Source organism: Kryptolebias marmoratus, linkage group LG4 (assembly GCF_001649575.2).
Source record: "Kryptolebias marmoratus isolate JLee-2015 linkage group LG4, ASM164957v2, whole genome shotgun sequence".
Classification (NCBI taxonomy): Eukaryota; Metazoa; Chordata; class Actinopteri; order Cyprinodontiformes; family Rivulidae; genus Kryptolebias; species Kryptolebias marmoratus.
Window position 1 is genome coordinate 26,033,070 of NC_051433.1, and position 19,724 is coordinate 26,052,793.

At 38.6% G+C, this 19,724-nt stretch overlaps 1 protein-coding gene across 11 annotated transcripts in view; it reads right to left on the reverse strand.

Annotated features, from left to right (window-relative positions):
* LOC108242224 (protein 4.1-like) overlaps positions 1-16,462 on the reverse strand; it is a 149,250-nt gene extending 132,788 nt beyond the window's left edge. For 10 of the 11 annotated variants that reach the window (XM_017426948.3, XM_017426951.3, XM_037975508.1 and 7 more), the window contains exon 1: positions 16,329-16,462. The gene's annotated coding sequence lies outside the window, so the exon portion shown is untranslated. Of the gene's footprint in view, positions 1-16,131; positions 16,260-16,328 lie in introns of those variants that run through there. The other variant, XM_017426947.3, reaches the window with a different exon arrangement.
* Positions 16,463-19,724: the final 3,262 nt, after the last annotated feature.

The following is a 19,724-nucleotide window of genomic DNA, read 5'->3' on the forward strand; positions in this document are numbered from 1 at the left end:
GTTGTCAGCTGCAGGGTGGGGTTAGGAGTGACGTTCCTGCATCAAAATGAACTCTGATCATAAATCAGCAACCTTATTAATGAAGTGAGAGCACAGTATTGACACAGCAAGGAATAAGATTGTTCAGAGGAACAATGGTCATGTAGCTTATTTAACTATGATGGATGAAAGTACAAAACACAAGTCTTGAATAAAAAAATCATGCCACTGATGTAAATGTTTTAATGAGCTATTGTAAAGCAAATTACTCCTGACATGCTGAATGTTTCTTATGGCAGTTATGGTATTTCAAATGCTATATATATATATATATATATATATATATATATATATATATATATATATATATATATATATAGTAGAACAATTTAGCAACAGAGGCAACAGGTCAAGGAGAGAAACCCAGACATTTTTCTTCTTAGTAGGACTCTCCAGCTTCTCCAGAGGGATCCCAAGGCTTTCCCAGACTAGAGGATACGTAATCCTTTCAGTGAGTTTTGGGTCTGCCCTGGGGTCTCCTCCCAGTGGGACATGCCTGGAATACCATAGGGAGGTGACCAGGAGGCATCCTGATCAAATGCCTGAACCATCTCTGCTGACTCCTTTAGATGAGAAGCAACAGCTTTACTCCGCCTCACATTATCTAGGAGGCTGAGCCCGGCCACCCTACAGAGGAATGTTGTTTCCGCTGCCTGTATCCAGGATCTCATTCTTTTAATTATGATCCACACGTCATGACCATAGGTGAGGGTTGGAACAAAGATGGACCAGTAAATCAAGAGCTTTGTCTTTCAACTTAACAAAACGCAACACAATTTCACCATCACAGAACAGAGCCACGCATTCCTGTGGACGAGGCCCTAATTCATTGATTCATCTCATATTCTCATTATTTGTCAGGATACTTTGGTTGGAAAAGGAAAAAAAAAGTCACCTGGTGGTTATGTCTTGGCTCGTGGAGCTCAGCCTGGAAAAAAAGCCTAAAAAAAATGACAGGACGTTACCGCCACATGGTTCCAACACAAAAGTAAATGGTCTGCACTTGTACAGCACTTTATCTAGTCCAAGGACCCCAGAGAGCTTCACACTACAATCAGTCATTCATCCACATACTGATGGTGGCAAGCTACAATGTAGCCACAGCTGCCCTGGGGCAGGCTGACAGAAGTGAGGCTGCCATTACACTGGCACCACCAAGCCCTCTGACCACCAACAGTAAGCAAGGAAGGTGAATTGCCTTGCCCAGAACAGCCCAGAACAGAATAGATGAGACTGACAGAGTAGGGGTTTGAACCAGCAATCCCCGGTTAAAGAACAAACCCCTACCTCCTGAACCACTGCTGCCCACTAAGTCTGAAGTCAATATCTTTGCTGAGGCCTGTTTTCACAGGAAGGAAAAAGGCACAACTGTGTTGTTCCTGAATCAGTGAAAAAGTATTTTTCTCCTTCCTATTAAACACAAGTTCCTGCTGATTTAGGATTTAAAATTTTCAAGTCTCAGCCTCAGGTCTACAACCATACTGACCTTAGTGGAGATTCAACTCAAATCCAATAAGGAAGAAACACAAAAGGAAATCATGTTATAAAAAGAAAGACCATCCATCCATTTTTTACCTGCTTTTCAGGAGAGATGGTGCCCATCTCCAGCAGTCACTGAGCAGGAGGCAGGAAACATCCTGGACATGTTGCAAGTCCATCACAGAACATAGGAACCAATGCTCCACAGTTTATTTCTGTTTTCTGGCTTTTAATTTTATTCTTAAACTATCATTTTCACATTTTCTTCTCATTTTGGTATGATATTGTATAAGTGAATAAATGTGCTTTGAGGATGCTACAAAAACACTTGTTGCACAATGAGATTTCTTTGAATACATGTAAAAGGTTCATGCACTTCCTGCTGATGAACCACAGCACTATTGAAAATTTCAAATTTGGAGGAAATGAACTTTGACTGCACTTTGATTTTTCTCCCACACTCAAAAAACATGAATGTTAGGTTAAATTGAGCTTCTAAATCTTTCAAAACCTTTTCATCTTTTTAATATTATGTCCAAAAAATAAAACATCTTTAGTTTTTCAAGCCTGGATCTCCCCTTCATATTCAGATGACCTTATTTTTGCCAAACTGTCCTTGAGTCTCTGACATCTTCTAACTGAAACTTTGCCACTCTTCTTTGACAAATGTATTCAGTTCCAAATGGTTTGAGGTTTCCTTGCATCTACTACCATTTCAAAACACTTCATAACATTTTGATGTAATTTAAATCTGGGCTTTAGGACCCTCCATAACCCATTTCATCTTTCTGACAATTCCTTCGTGGATTTGCTGGTGTGCTAAGGATCATTTTTCTTTTCAAAGTCCACTTCCATTTCCAGACAGATAACCTCACATTATCATAAAGCGCTCTGCCAATTTGCATTTTGCTCTATTAGTAGCCTGATGAAAGTCACTTGACTGAAACAAAGTGGAAAATAATGATTTATTTTGACAGTAGATTACATTAACAAGGCTTCTTTTTGTCAGAATATCATGCTGCTTTTCAATTAAAGTGTCACATCTAAAAAGTAACATGTTTTGTTTGTATTACAGTATGTGCCAGCCACAGTCACCAGCATGGCTTTCCAGTATAGCACTTAGCAGTTAGCATGTGCAGTATCTATTCTCCTGTTCATATTGCATGTCATTTTATATCAATACTTTATCCCACACAAGCAAGCAACTAGGGGAATAAGGGGAACTGGGGAAATGTACTCATACTTGTGTATGCCAGTTAAAAGACATGCTGCAGCATTCTGCACCCTCTGGAGATGAGCTGCAGAGAAACCACTAACCCCCTATATAAAGTGCATTACAATAATCCAGTTAAGTGGTAGAAAAGTGAGAATCATTATCTCAAAGTGCTGCTAGGAAGAATTGGCTTTATTTTAGCCAGCTGAATCAGTTGGAAAAAGCTTGATTTTACCTGACTACCCTGATATAACGGTCAAGTTTAAGATCAACCCCTTTGACCCCCAGGTTTGTGATAACTACCTTAAAATACTGCACAAGGGAACCAACATCCACAAAGGGGTTCTCAGTGGGGCTACCAAAGATCATCACTTCAGTTTCTTTTCTTATTAAATTAAAATATTTAAAGCCATTCACGTGTTTATACCATCAAGGGATTTACAGAATCAAATGTATACAGAAAATGACTCATTTGTCATAATCAGAACATATATGTGAGTGTCAACTGCATAGCAGTGCAATAAAATGACCTTTTTCCTAAGTATGGACCCGTGAGAGCAAATATGAACAAAATGAGGAGGGGGCCTAAAACAGAGCCCTGTGAGACCCCATACCAGAGAGGAGAGGAGGAACACAGTCACAGCCACCAAAGTCAGTTGCTGAAAATATGTAGGTAAAAATCTTTAAAGGGTTTATTTAGTGATGTGTAAGAACTTAAAACCAGACTATAAAACTCTATTATTTTAAATATATTTCTCTTTTAAAAAGACCAATAATTGGTTTTAAACTATTCTCTCTTACAACAGAAAAGCTAGTCTGGAAATAGTCCTGTAATTTGCAAGACCTGTGGTATGAAGACCACAATTGAATGTTAATTTCGAAAATAAAGTTGAAATGTTGACAATAGGGTAAAAACTGTGTTTTAAGACTAAGTCCAGAGAAAACAAACCTCATGTTCCTGAGCCATATTGGGGTTTTTTTTTGTTTTGTTTTTTTTACTTAATTTTTATTTTTAACCACAAAGGAGACACTTTTACATAGTAACATTTTTCAATAACTTGCATAAGCACATTCCACTTATATAACACAAGAATGTGAGATAGCAAAGGTATTGACCACAGTTAGAACAGTGGGTACAATGATAAAATGTAAAAAGAAAGGAGAACGTAGACTGAGGGAAAAGAAAAACATAAAAAACAACCCTCTGACATGGAGTGATCATACATTTATATTCACACTGGTATTTTTTTACAGGTCTGGAAGTGTATAGCAAGAGCAAAGGGGCAGGTCTATTATTATATCACTGTAATAAAAAGGGCATGACTGGTTTCCACCGTAAATAAAGTTCTGTCTTTTGAAGCCTTGTATGTAATTCCCTCCATCAAATAAATGTCCCAAACCTTTCAAATCAGCCATATTGTTTTTGTTCTGGGGAGGCCAAATGGTATAGGTACACTTTTTCTGGGCAAATTACATAATATCATGATAAGGCATTTTCTTGAACCAGCCATATTGCAGCCGAAAAGGCTAGAAATTTTGAGTTATTTACTAGTTGTGTAAAGCATCAGATACATATAATGATGTATGTGCTAAAACAATTTTCCTTATTAAACCTATTCTGAAGTATAAAGTTACTACTCAACATTTGATTATCATCATCAGGTCTTTGTGCCAATGATAAGTTTTGTCTTTGATTATACTTTTAATCTCAAAATAATTTCATCTCAATTTTATTCTTGTATTATTATTTCAAAGTTTTGGTTCAATATTTTGACTTTAATCTCAACATAACTTTAATCTTACAACTCAAAAACACAAAAAATTGGTTATGCCTGTTTCCAACCTTTGACATTAAATGTGAAGGGGTTTTGAAAAACATTGGATTTGATACGTCTTCATAGATATATCTTTCTCCTTAGAAGTGTTTTAATAAAGGCACACTATAAAAGACACAAAGAAGATGAGTAACATTTTTTAACTTAACAAATGTTGTCATTTTTCAATTTTTCAGCTTGTGTGATAGATTTATGTAATAAAGAACAGTGGCATCCTATGATTTTAAAACAGTAATACAAGTAACAATATTAGAGCCCTGGAGGTTTAATAATGTCCTACAATTGTATCACACAATTTTCCTCATAATGTACACTGGAGTTGTTCCACAACGGCAGCATATCTATTTTGTATAACTGTTAAAAATTCTAATTTAGGCTTTAAAACTTTTATCCTCTGATAGAAGTAAAAAGAAAAAAGGCATAATGGGATTAAATCCCTTCAGGGCTTCACAGTGGTGCAGCTGATTAGCACTGTTGCCTCAAAATAAGTTCTGGGTTCAAAACTTGGCTGGGGACTTCTGCCCCTACATGCATAGGTTTTCTCTGGGTACTCTGATTACCTTCCACAGTCCAAAAGCATATATGTTAGATTAATTGCCTTCTCTAAATTGGTCCTAGGTGTGAGTGTGAATATGTTGCTTGTCTCTATGGTCCTGTTATTGACTAGTGACCTGCCCACCTCTTACACAGTTATTGCTAGAGATAGGCACCAGCTCCCCATGACTCTGCATAGAACCAGGTGAGTAAAGGAGATGGATGGATGGATGGATGGATGGATGGATGGATGGATGGATGGATGAAACTAAATCCAAAAGGTGTTCACAATATACTCCAAAGAAAGTATATAATCATCATTTAAAGCCAACTATGAAAGAACAGAGAGATCACCAAGGTGGGGCCAGAGGGGGCAATGACCCGCCTTAAATTTTTTCTGTAGCCCCCACGGCCAGATAGTCGTATTGTATAAACAGATTTTGTCTGTTAGCAAAATATTTCACAAACCACTGGACAAATTTTAATGAAATTGAGAAAATGATCACAGTATGTAAATCTACAACTGTTGAACTTCTGGAGTTGACTCAGTTTATGATGTCCACCACAGCTACTCAAAATGGCTCTAACTTTGTCAGTTTTACAGATATTGTGCTACACTTTGGTGTGATAGTAGCTGAGAGTCATCGTCAACATAAACTTTAAACACCAACAGATTGTGTAAAGTCATTGTGTCAAAATTTGGATAAAATGTGTTGGGTAAAATGCTTTATTTCAAGAAATGCTACTTTTTTAAGTGAATATAAATTTTATAGAAAATAGGACAAGCTTCAATGAGTTGAGTAGTGACTATGTTGTTCAGTTAGTAATATCAACTCTAAAGTAAAAATATATATGCATATATAGTAGGCCCATGTCAGAAGCTGACTCTCTAATGCCCACATTGCAGTAGTTTTCTAATAGCCTATATATGACAACAGCATAATAAAACTCCTGAAATTCTGTTCTGGCTTTTAGTTTTGGTGTGCCACCTGAGATCAACAGTGGCCCCCATCTGACTACCCCTTTGAAAATTTTCTGGAGGCGCCCCTGTCAAAGAACCAACAGAATTAATGGCTTTATCATAATTAGATGGTGAACTGCAAGAGGATTTGTAGCTTTTTTTCCTCCCAGATAATCTATTATTAATGTCCTTGGGGATATTTGATGGAAGAATGAGCACACAACTTGTGTATGTTTCCCAACACTATCCAGACTGGAAGTCTGAGTGTGTGGGTGTACAGTACAGTTGATCCTCCACAAGTCTGCAAACACAGCAACAATCAGCGTGGTGCAAGAAAAGCATTAACCGCACAGAAAAGACATGAGATGGGTGTTAAGTGTGCCCACAGATTAGACCCAACAACAGTAAACACACACAAGTCATGAGAGGACAGAAGTAATGCCTGGATCCGCCTTTTAACCTGTTGGACCAGTTTAGATGTCAAACAACCACCTGAAAAGAACACAGAGCATGACCCATTAGCACGGTGGTCTGCAACCTTTGCAATCCAAAGAGTCATTGCTGCCCCTTCTTTCACTAAATAAAACTTATCCAAAGCTCCAAAACATAAATAAAGCTTTAACAAACAATATTACAACTCATTAAGTGTTTTAAAAGTACTACATAAAGAAACTACAACAGAAAATTAAAAAATTTTAATAAATTGTTCACATTTATTGGCAGTTTTACTTGTTAAAACAGAAAAAAGATCAAAAACTTGCTGATAAAACTAAATCACTGAACTAAGCATGTACATGTGAGTCCTATCTATACTGTAAATTTGTGAAAAATTATTGATATAAGTATCCCCAATTGAAATAACAAAGCACATACATGTATCTTAATAATTTGTGAAAAATTATTGATATAAGTATCCCCAATTGAAATAACAAAGCACATACATGTATCTTAATAATTTATTTGAGTGAATAAAAATATTAAGTCAGTTTGTTGGATATTTATTTGTGACTATTTCTTATAATAAAAGACAGAGACCTTCATTTACTTCCATTTTTTCAAGTTTTTATCAAAGCCATGCCTTTCCTCCTTCATTCCTATTAGCAAAATGACTTGCCGTATTTTTGTAAAACATCTCATTTTAATGACTTGTAGTATAGTTACCTGTGGGCGCAAAACCATACTTTCTGTTTACTCCTCTCAGCAACTTGCTTAAAATGGCTAAGTTTCTGCTGAATTCTAGAGAAACAAAACACCCTGTGTGGCTGAAAGTTGGAATTAATAAGACGCTAACAACCCATAACCCTACTAGTGCAAACAGATCAATACACTTCTCTCCTTGTATTTATTATTAGTATCATTTTGTTGCAGATGCTTCATTCATATATTTGCATAAAACTGGACTGGAAAAAAAGCTAACACCTACCTTTTTAATGTGGGGATTGTAAAAAAATAAATAAGTTTATGTTAGTTTTGGTCAAAGTTCTAAAGAGTCACTGCTGTGGGACCAAAGCTGCATGAGGCCCCAGAGCCTTACTTGCAGACCCCCGCCTTAGCAAGAACATAGTTCATCAGTGAGGAACACACTGAGCAGCCACTCTCAGCCTGCTCCTCTGGGCAATCGCTACACAATCATGTTTCAGGGTAATTACCAGGGAAATATAAAATAGAGGTCAGAGTGTAGCCACTGTCCTTAGCTTAGCTTCATATCTTGTTAAACACAAATCAGCAGCAACTAATTTTAATCCCAGACCAACTACGAGGAGTTAAATTCAGCTCTACTTTATCTTCAATATGCAGCTTATTCATGGTGAAATATTTTTGTGGAACTGTATTAAACTTAATGGAAGCCAGTGGTGAAATGTTTGTGAATTTGAACATTTCTAAATCACTGATATCACCAGGTCTTGATTCACATTTTTTAGGCAACGAAAATGGCAAAAATGTGTCTGTATGTGTCTGTCTGTTCTCATATTTCTCATGGACAACTGGACAAATTTTATTGAAAGTTTCACAAACTAATCACTGGATGGACATCTACAACTGGGTAATGTTTGGAGCCAACTCAATTCAAGAAGGCCACCAGAGCCATCTGACCTTAAAAACACAAAAACAGCTATAATTCAGTCAGTTTTAGAGATATTAAGCTAAAAGTTGGCAGTTCGCTGAGAGTCATTTTCAACACGTACTCTGAGTGTGACATCACGAGATATTGTATGAGATAACATTATTTTCCAGGTTTAACCAAAATAGCTCCAGCTTCATCATTTCTCAACATAAGATGATCTTAGTCTAAAACACAATATTATTTCCTTTTAGAACTACTCGAATTGACATCATTACAGACTAGTTTTCCTGAATCCACCAGCTTTCTGCAGAGATTCAGTCAGTCCCACATCCTAATATTCAGGGAAATGAACACAGACAGACAATAGAATTAGTCTTCCTCCACAACTGCTGAATGCCAAGGCTTTAATTAATGACTGTCAAGTGTGAAATGGCCATCAGAAAACAATGGCTTAGTTTGAAGAAAGAGGCCAAAACAGAGTAGCTGGAGAAAAGTATTTCTGCAGCAGCCCTTAGTGAAGGCATAACAAACAGACTCTTACCCCTCTTATTCAAACTCTGCTCAAAATAGAAATTTTCCTTATCTATGGGGAGGCTAAATTCAGCACCATTTTGGGTATCAATGCTCGAGATCAAAGTCAGAAACCGACATGATGGTTCTCATCCGTGAGAGGCAGGAGGTTTGTTCAAAGACAGCAGCTGTGGCAAGGGAGACGAGCGGAGTTATGCAAAGGAGGAGCAAAAAGACCAACCTGCTGACTCACTGCAATCATGAGGTTGAGGAGAGCAGAGCCACTGCTGCTCGGGGTTGAAAGCTCCTTCACAAGGACAGAGAACGCTCCTCATCAACCCTGAGCAGGCATATGAGCGATGCTCGGAAATAGAATGGTGAAATAGCTCCCCTTTCTCCATTCTCCTCTCCGAGTGAAAACAGAATGATGCAATCTGAGGGAGGCAATAAATTCCCCAAAGCTGAGAGTCTGTGTGAGTGTAAAGCAAAACAAAACTAAACTAAACAAAAAAAAAGCTCTGAACAGACAGACAACAAGGCTAAAATTGCTTTGGGAAGAGATCCTAGATCTAGAAAGACTTGGAAGAAACAAATAAATGTGATTACTACTGCAGGCAGCTCCCTGATACATCACTGAAACAAAAATAATGCTGTGGGCTGTCCTGTTAAAAGCCTCAGACATATCTGCAATGAATGCTGCCTTATTATGAGGCCTAATTCAGCTGTACAAAAAGGACACCACTTCTGTGATTATCCTTTCACACTCAAGGACAGTAATGTTGGAACGTGAACAGCGTGTAAAACAAAATATGTGCATATTTCTACTAAACAAACAGAGCTGCAGTGCTGTTGTTCTGAAATTACAGCTGCTTCAGCCAGCAATCAATAGCATGGTGCTACTCATCTAATATCAAATATCTGCAACTTTGTTTTGTGAGATGCAAACAATATTTGAGTGAAAAATGTCTGGACTAAAGAAAAAAAAAATATCTCAGCTGCCCAACTTTCCAGCTTTGACTGCATGCAGTATGGGGGAATAAAAACAGGAGTCGTTTTTCCTGCAGGATTCTACTTTCAGTAATAATGTGTGCTGTGACCTGTTGGGTGCCATGTTAGAAGTTGACCACACGTCTGTTGTCAGCACCAAAACACAGTCTATAGTTCCTAATATCAACCCAGAGCTGGTTGCAGATATTTGATATATTTTTTACCACAGCAAAACAATCTTAGTAAACACAAAACAAGCTAAAACTCTCCCACTTATACTCTGATTGCACAATTCAAAACTTTAAAACTTTGCAACTAACTATTGAAATCGACCCTGCCTCTTGTTTAACGAAATATCTCATAAACATCAGAATGTATTTCTTTGAAATTTTCAAAACTAATCATTAGATGCACATCTAAAACTGGTTAACTTTTGGAGACAACCCAGTTCAAGTTCGCCACTACAACTATCTTAACTTAGAAAGCAAAAAAACAGATATAGCTTGATAAATATGTATAGATATTTCGCTAAAATTTGGTGTGGCAGTAGCTGAGTATTGCCCTCAATACATACAGTACTTGGAGCACAACACGTGTGGTGTTTTTGCTTACAACTTTGGTAAGAACTATTAGGAGTTAAACATATTTGTTTGTTAGCAAAATATCTTATGGACAGATTTTAAATAATCTTTCATAAAATAAACATTGGTTGTACATCTACAACTAAATAACTTTTGGAGTCAGCCCAAATTAAGATGGCCACCACAGCTTGGGTTATGCTAATCGATCATAACCTCTGTAAAAATGATTGTACCTCAGTGAATTTTACAGAAACTGACTTAAAATTTGGTGCAGTAGTAGATGCGAATCATTAACAAGACATACTCAAGCATTAACAGATCATTTGAGATCATGTCAGATATCACAATATCACAAGATTGCGCATGACATTATTTCTAAGGTAATTTCTCAACATATGATGATATTTGAAGGCATGAAAGTTGGGAAGCAATTTGCATTTATCAAGACTAGGCCTTTAATTCTTGTGAAAAGGTTTAAGTAAATCCTTGGTTTATTACCAAACATTTTGCCTATTGACAGCTGCTGGACTGATGGTGGCTGAAACTTCTTCTCCTATCGCCTAACCTCAATGTCTTGACTGTCATGTGCAGGGTTTTTTTTTTAACTGCAGCCCGACTATCACAGAAATGAAAAGTTAGTGGTCACCAGTATAAGAGGATTATAACAGCGTGTTAGAATTGGATTAAAACATGAGGCGTTGACCTGCCTTGTTAAGGAGAACATTCGGATTTAGAGACTCTATAAAATATAGATGCAAATAAATGTGAGTGTTTTGTGTGTGCAATTGGTCACTAAAGTTTAGCATTCATGGCAAGACCACACTCACTAAGCAAACAAACTATGATGAGTCACATAACATTCATCTGAGCCCAAACCAATGACAGCAAAGTGCAGGAAACACACACACATAAGAACACACACAACCTGTTGTCATAATTACAGGTTACCGTGACCTCACACAACTATGCAGCACTCCAAGCCTGCACCAAAATTTACAGCACATACGCAATCGGCTGCAAAAAAAAGAGGCCACTTATATGGCTCCTCTGTGACTCTGACAGGAAACTAACCACGCTCATTTTCCAACAGAGAAATAAAAGGGAAATAGGAAATGGCTGAGTTAACTTGCAAGTGTTGGAAATGATTGCCTTCAAAGAGACATAGAGAAGGGGAGGACTGCTTCAGATGCTTCGTATGTGCTCATTTGAATTGCAAATGTAGTTAGGCAACGTGCTGAGCTGTAAAATCCCAGCAGAAGCCTCTGGCATCTGAACTCAACACACAAACAATGACAAGTATGCATCAGTGCACCGCGTAAAGGAAAACATAAAGCGTCTTTGAGTTTGATTCACTTTGTAGTAGCTTAACATCCTACGAACAGCTGCTGTGATGAAGTCATATCTTTACAGCAGCTACAGATGTGATGAGACAATGGGGTACAGGCTGAGGCTAACAGGGTAAGAGGGGGTCTGCAGGAAGTGAATGGCTAAGTATTATATATCTGTACATTCACGCCACATACTCACATGAGTGTGCGAGGTAATATCACTCGCTCAGCAACTGCATTTTGAGGAACCTAAACCATGTAAACAGAGAGAGCTCCAGCAGTAGAAAGCACCTAAATGGTACAATTTACTCCTAGGACAACAGGAGTTCAAATAAAGATGAAACTGGTAAACAAACCCACTTTCTATATATTTCCATTTTTGCCCAAAAGCAGCCAGAGGGGAGGAAACAGTAGACAAATGCCTGCAGGATTTACACACTGATACTACAACTGCATGGCTTCATCCTAAGGACAATGTGAAAAGTGTTTATGTCTTCATCACAAGAAAATATTTGGTGTAATTTACTGTTTGGTGTCTGATCTATAGGTCCACCTGTATCACAGCAGAAGGAACTGAATAATCACTTTGCTTTCTCTGGTCTAACAAATAAAAAAATGATGCAATTCTCTGAACAGTGCACTTGATTAAGAGTGAGAAATCAGACAGTGAGTAAAGGTCTGAAGTAGTACTCTTAGATTGGACATTTTAATGCATTTAACAACTTTTTAAAAATTGCTGGTCAGTCAGCATATTTTTTTTGTCATAAGGTCCTTCAAGGTGAGACGTACGTGACTCCGCTCAACATGGGTCATTGTGGCACAATGTCACATTACTTAAAATATATTCATAGTCATACTGACACTAAAAAAATAACACATTCCCAACATTAAAGGCCTAGAATTCTTTAAGCACTGATGATGTACTGATGATGATTCTCAGCTACTACCACACCAAGCTTTAGCTCAATATCTGTAACACTGACTGAGTAGTAGCCGTTTTTGTGTTTTGTAAGGTCAGTTGGCTATGGCAGCCATCTTGAATGTGATTGGCTCCAAAGGTCAATCAGTTGCAGATGCACATCCAAGAAACACTTTGTGAGAGTTTCACTAAAATCCATCCAGTGGTTTATGAGATATTTTGCTAACACAACGGACAAATCAACATTCACAGTGGCAAAAACATTGTCACCTTTTCCTAATAACATTTGTTATTAATGCAGCAGGCAATAATAACAAATGTGCTTTACTCATCAAAACAGTCACAAACTATTAATACAAATTTTACCTTTAAGAGTTTCATAAGTCTTTACACAACTGTCTTACAAACTGCATACAGTCTAAAAGACTTCCTTCTTCGGTACGCTGCAGTAAAGCAATATTTACGATCTGTACATATCAGCTGATGGTGACAATTTAACCACCAAGTTTTCTGGCTATCCAATATGCAAATCAGGAAGAAGACATTGCTTTACACTCTTTGAACCTAACACACCCAGCTTACAGTATTAAATACCAGCTAAGCGAATGCTAACATTAGCAGCTAGTGTCTGAAGACAATTTGGTGAAACAACACTTTAATCTTCAGAAAATTTATAGTATTTTTACTTTCATTTGAATAAGCTACATATAGTCATATTTCAGTGACATCATGATGATTGAAGACTTTGCAGAGTTCTGCTTTTCTGTTTCTTTGCTGTAAATCACCACATGACAACAAAATGATTTCTTAATTTGAGATTTTGGGATCTGTATCAGAATGGTCTTGAGTTTTTCTTTCTGTCGGCAGTTTGAATGTTTGAATAAATCAAATCATGTCAGAGATAACAACAGTCTTTTAGGATCTGTTAAGTTTTTGTTTGGGATCTTTTGTTCTTGGTTTATGATGTTTCCATTACCTCTAAAGTCTGGGAAAGACGCCTGACCTGACTTCACCTTGTTCCAGTTGAAAGTCGGAAAATCAGCAGGATTTGTGCTCAGTAACCAGGCTAACTACCATTAGTGCACCACTCGATGCCAATCAATTTCACCACTTTCTGTGCTTTGAAACAATATAGTGACGTATTCACTAATAGTAGTTGGCCAGAACTGCGTGTGACTGGATTACTGGGATACAAACGAACAAAAGTGAAAAGAAAATGGTTATTACTCCAGCTATCACAAATTCAGAGTCAGCCATATTCTGAGGTCGGGCTGGACAAAAATCTCCATTTTTCTGGGTCAGATTTCCAACCTTGGAGGCATTCTAGTTGATGTTACCAAGTTGGAACTCAGAAGTTCCGACTTCTGACTACAAACGGAACAAAACATTATATACTCCCTACAAGGCAGACCGTTAGCTGATGTAGCAACATCTCATACCACCAGACCACAGGTATGCTGATTCTATCCACCATGTTGTTACTGAGGTAGACAGAATGTCTGTGCAATGACCCTGACAACATGATTCAACAGATCAAGTGACAAATGCATGACTTCATGAACCGAAGCTCACAGCAATTTCTGACGTGACAATGCCTGGTACTTTTGTGTTTGTTGGGTTAATTGGAATTTGGGGGGCCATTTGTGTGCCTCTCCAGTGTTGCAACCTGTTGTATGCTGAGTGGTGGATTTGTAAATGAAAAAATGAAGTATCAGTTTCTAAAGACATCTATGAAAACTATCAAAAAATGAAGAAAAAAAGCATCAATAAGCACCTAAAAGTAAAATAAAGAAGTTGCAATTTTGTAATTACGTGTGTCTGAGTCGCTGACTTCATGTACCAGTTCTTTTAGTGCTAACAGTATGTTGTATTTTCTCCAAAGGGACATCTACTATTTAGATTGAAGACTATAAAGAGGGAGGCACACCTCAAGCAGCAACACTAATAATTAAAGCAATATGCTAATTTCCCAATTCACTTATGTACTGACCAGGCATCTTGGGGGCTGCAGCCCTGACAGGCTGGTCTCAAGACCTTAACTTAAGGTGATACACATGCTTTTATTTCTTCTTTAATCAGAATATTGTGAGCCACTTCCTTCTTGCCTATATAAAAATAAAAAACAACTCTTCATCAGCTTTACATCGTACAGAACATCCCGTCAATAATCCCAGCTCCATTTTGCAAGACTATTGTTTTCTAGACGGTAAATGCCTGATTGTTTGTGATATGTCTGCACTGCTTAGCTGCAAAACTGTCCATGGGTTTCATAAATCAAAACAAAAACAACTATGCCACAACCAGGAAAACACAACCTACTGAAAGAGGAAGGCTTGTTCATTACCAGAATGTTTGTATAAAGTATATTTTCAAAGATTTAAATCAACATTTCATTCATCAGAATCAGATTTATTTTTTACTGGCCAAGTGGCTGGTGGTGTCTCTAAAGCAGTATAGTATTAATTTGAATTTAATTACAGTTAAATCGAAAAGATTAATTGTGAACAACTAGTTTTAACCAAGCAACGGAGTTTTAGATGCAAATCATCTTATGTTAAAAAAAATTATAGAGCTGTAGCCATTTTGGTCAAACCTTAAAATGAACATTTTAAGTAATTTCATGCCATATTGTGAGATGTCATGCTCAGAGTTTAATGAATAACTCTCAGCTACTGCCGCATAAAATTTTAGCTCAGGATCTGACTAAACTGTAGCCATGTTCGTGCTTTTTAAAGTTGGTTGACTGTGGCAGCCATCTTGAATGAAGTTGACCCCAAAGTTAATCACTTGCACATGTTCGTCCAATGATTACTCTCTGCAAGTTTCATTGAAATTAACCCAGTGGTTCATGAGATATTTGAGAGCGAGAGACTGGGGCAGGAACATTATTGCCCCCCTTTTACCCTTTCAACGGCAGGTGATGATGAATCAGTCTGCAAGACAGATACAGAGACACAGAGTGGAAAAGGGGCAATACTTGGAGACATTTTAAGAAAAAGACAACTCCATAAACCCAGGCCTGTACTGAAACGAGGCCCTGACAGCAGTGAACTAACCGTAGGCCGGCCCAACTCTGCACAGGTTGTCAGGAGACCAAACAAGAGCTTATTTGCATACATGAGTTTGTCTCGACATGCAAGGAAAAAAAAAAAACTATTGCTACACCTCTGCTCTGCAGCCAGCTTCATTACCACTGGTGTCAGCCTTTCACGCCATCATCATGTGCACATCTCTGACACATGCAGTCATGGCCACTTAAAGGCAAACTTTCCTTAGTCTTTGTTTTTGAAGCAAACAAGACTCACATTGTGCAGCTGTTGAAGGGAGGGTGCAACATAGGACACACTAAGTCCTCAGAATGTGTGTGTATGTGTGGGTGTGGGTGTGCACAGTGAGGCTGCAGCATTATTAGTAATGGGTGTGTTTTGAGAATATACTGACTAATCCAAGAGCAGATCCAGTTTGCCCTGATAGATCCAGATTGCTCATAAGCTTTTCAAAGCAGCAGCTTCAAAAAAAAGGGGGGTGAATAAAAACGCCTACCCCAAAAAAAAAACCTTGAAGGTTTATAACGAATTGAAGTGTCTGTCCAAGCAACAGGAGAGGGACGGGGCATTGAAACTGCCTCGCGTTTCTGCAGCTGACAGGGCCAGCGGGCACAAAACGACGCAACAACTTACTGCCGAGTCCCTCCAAGCGCCGAGCGCCCCTATCCGGGGCTGTGCGGAGCCCGAGCCGAGTCGCGCTGCGGTGGCTCGGTTCGGCGCGGCCAAATCACGCGCAAAGAGGCGAAAAAAGAGGAAATACACATAAACACAAGACAGTGCAGAGCGCAGTTAAAAACAAAAAAAATATATAGCAGAATGTGTCAACATACCCGCCTGTCAGACGCACATCCAGGGAAGGGAGGACCACGGATCATGTGGCGCACCGGAGGAGGGGGAAGGGGGGGAGGGAGGAGGTGAGTCCTGCTCCAGCCGCCGCTCCGTGTTTGTTCCCCGGTTGGACGGAGACGGAGTGTGTCGGTGTGTGTGAGAGAGAGAGTGTTTTTTTTTCTTCTTTTCTTTTTTTCTAGCCGGTGTAACGCGTAATCAGTGAGGGAGGAGGCGAAAGAAAGAGGGAGGGAAGCTGTCAAATGCGGGGAGGTAAGGGAAAAAAATAGAAGAAGGGTGGCGGGGAGGGATGTGTACAGTCAGTGTGTGTGTGTGTGTGTGTGTGTGTATAGGAGGAGGGGGAGGGGGGCAGCTTAAAGATAAACAAGAAGGCTCGTGTATTTCCTGCAGAAACACCCCCTCTCTGTCAGCAAGTGCTCGCATCTAAATAAACATGCGGGAAAACCGCCAACAAGGTGACATAATTTCTTACTTTGTGCAGCGCTGCTGTGTGTGATGAGCAGACCGCCGGTGTGGGAGGGAAACACAGGTTGGTCATGTTGCGTTTCAAGCAGATCCGTCTTTGTTTTCCCTTTTTAAATTATTTTTATTATTATTTTCTAAATGAAATATTTAAAGCTGTTGTTTCTCGCTGTGTCGTCAGGAAGCCCTCTCCTGATTCCAGCCCGTGCAGCCAGCAGCTCTGCTCTCCTCTCTGCATGCAGTCAGCAGCACAAAGGGCAGCCGGTGCTGGAAACATGGAAACACAAGTGATCAGAGCTCGTCGGCGAGGCATCAGTCCTCCACTGTGGCTGCTAAATTAACATGCTATTATTCTGAGAGGCGAGGCTGGACTGAAATAATTAATTACTGACAGATTGCCGCTGCTGATTTGATGAATCACTCAGAGACAACAGAGCAGAGCTGCAGTGCTCAAACACTTGCAGCAAAATAAGAGAATTAAAAGAACCACTGCCTTCAGTTTTGGAGTATGTGTTAAGGATGACTCTCAGCTACTGCCTTACAAGAATTTAGCTCACTATCTGTAAAATTCACTGAGGTGTAGTCCTTTTTGTGTTTGCTAAGGTTGAACAGCTGTAGCAGCCATCTTGAATTAGACTGAAGCCGTAAGGTAATCAGCTGTAGATGCACATCCAGTGATTACTTTCTGTGAGTTTCATTCAAATCTGTCCAGTGGTTCATGAGATATTTTGTTAACAGACAAAGTTGACTTTGACCAGTCAATGCTAAAGTTTTCAATAAAGATCTTGTGCAATGTGTAATGCTTGGAGTATGTGTTGGGAACAACTTTGAGCTGCTACAGCATGAAATTTTAGCTCAGTGTCAGTAACATTGACTGAGTTACAGCCATTTTTGTGTTTGCTAAGATTGATTAGTTACAGCGGCCATCTTGAACTGGATTCACTTTTAATCAGTTGTAACTATAAATCCAATGATTAACATGGTTATATTTTGAGAAACGACATTGGGCTGAAAATAATTACTGACAGATTGCTGATGATGATTTGATGAATCACTCAGAAAGCAGAGCTGCGGTGCTCAAACAGCAAAATAAGAAAATTGCTCTGACTCATATCCACTGTGTATCAACGCCCAACATCAGTCCATCATTAGTTTTATGAGCAGGTGGGTAATCTAAGACCCCTGTGGGAGGACCAACCCTGAGGCTCCCAGGGCAGTGGATCTGTGACTCCCCCAATGTTCCAAACATGTTGTTGAGTGTTGTCATTTCTTCACTTTGCTTCCAAAGAACAAGCTTTTATTATATTTTAATGTTTTCTTGAGAAGAAATTCCCCAGGCTTTATTCCAGTCATGGTCAGGTAAAAGGACTGGTCTGACTGTGAGTTAAGGTGGAACTAATGGCAGGCTTCTCGCCTTGTTTTTGTATTCCTTCTTTTTATCGCCCGCCATTGAATGCTTAACACATTGCACAACATTTTTGCTCAAAACTTTGTCAATAACTGTTGGCATCATCCCTGTTTGTCTACTAGAAAAATGTCTCGTGACAATTAAACTTTCAGGAAGTAATCATTAGATCTGTATCTACAACTGATTGGCATTTGGAGTCAACCCAGTTTAAGATGGCTGCTGCAGCTAATAAACCATTGCCAACACAAAAATGGGTGTACAGTAATTCAGTCAATATACAAATATTCAAACATTTTGTGTAGTGTGGGGATACTGCAGGAGATAACTCATAAAGGTTTTGCCAAGGTTTAACCAAAATTGTTATAAAGCCATTATTTCTCAACGTGAGATGATCTCGATGCTCAGTACCAGCTCCAAATAGATAAACTTAACCTTATCTTAATCTAAAACCTTGGCATGAAAGGTAACAGGACAAATGCATTCCTTCAAGGAATGCTAGGCCTTTATTTCTTTATGATCTCAGTCACTCTTTTCCAACAGACTTTTTATCCGTATGGTAAGAGTAAGGCCGTACAGTTCCATAGTCAGGTTCAGACACTAAAAAGACTTGGATAGGCTAAAGTGTCACACTTTTAGAGTGATGGAAAGACGAGAATTTAGACATTTAAATAATTACTTTACAACAGTTTTTACAGAGGTATCCAGGGTGGTAAGGTTTTACTGTTACAAATGCAAATATAAGTCATAATGTTGCTTTAATAAATAGCCCACAGTATATTAATTGATGTTTGTACTGTATAATAAACCCTTCAGTTTGTGCTCTGCTTCACTGAAGCCTAGCTTTCCATATGTTGTCCTCAGTATGCCAGTTTGTCTGCAGCCAAGAGTGATGCAGACTGGGTAGGAACGACTTAAATTCTGAGAACATCAACAACTGCTCTGTTTGTTATTCTGTTTGGAGCAGATGAAGCCCCGAGCAGCTGTAGCCTCAAGCAAAAACAAGAACTTGTCAGTGTCATTAGCCCAAAACAACTCAGCTGACATCACCTGTGGAAATTTATCAGTGTTCTGAAGCAAGAACATGGTACGCTTTCACTCTCCTGTTAGTTATGTGTGAAGCCCGCTGCATAACCCACATGAGACAGCAACAATTAACAGATTTTAATAAACTCATTATTACCAGATGATGACTGATTTAGCACCTCCCTGCACAATTTATAGTAATTTATCATTATGTACTTTTTAAGTCTTTATGAAGAATCATTTATAAAGTTACTTCTTTATGGTTTAATTAATAAATGGTCCTTTTTTCTGTTTCTTGCTGCACAATAATTAGGTCATTATTAACTTGTGTTAAAAGTCTAATTAAACGAGAGTTAGCTTCACATTTTTCATTTGTGTCTTTGTTTCCTGAAACCCAGTATTTAGTGCTCTATAATTATTTTGGTGGCGGGGAGGCTGATACCTACACATCACACAACTCAGAAAATATGACTTGTGTTATTTTTAT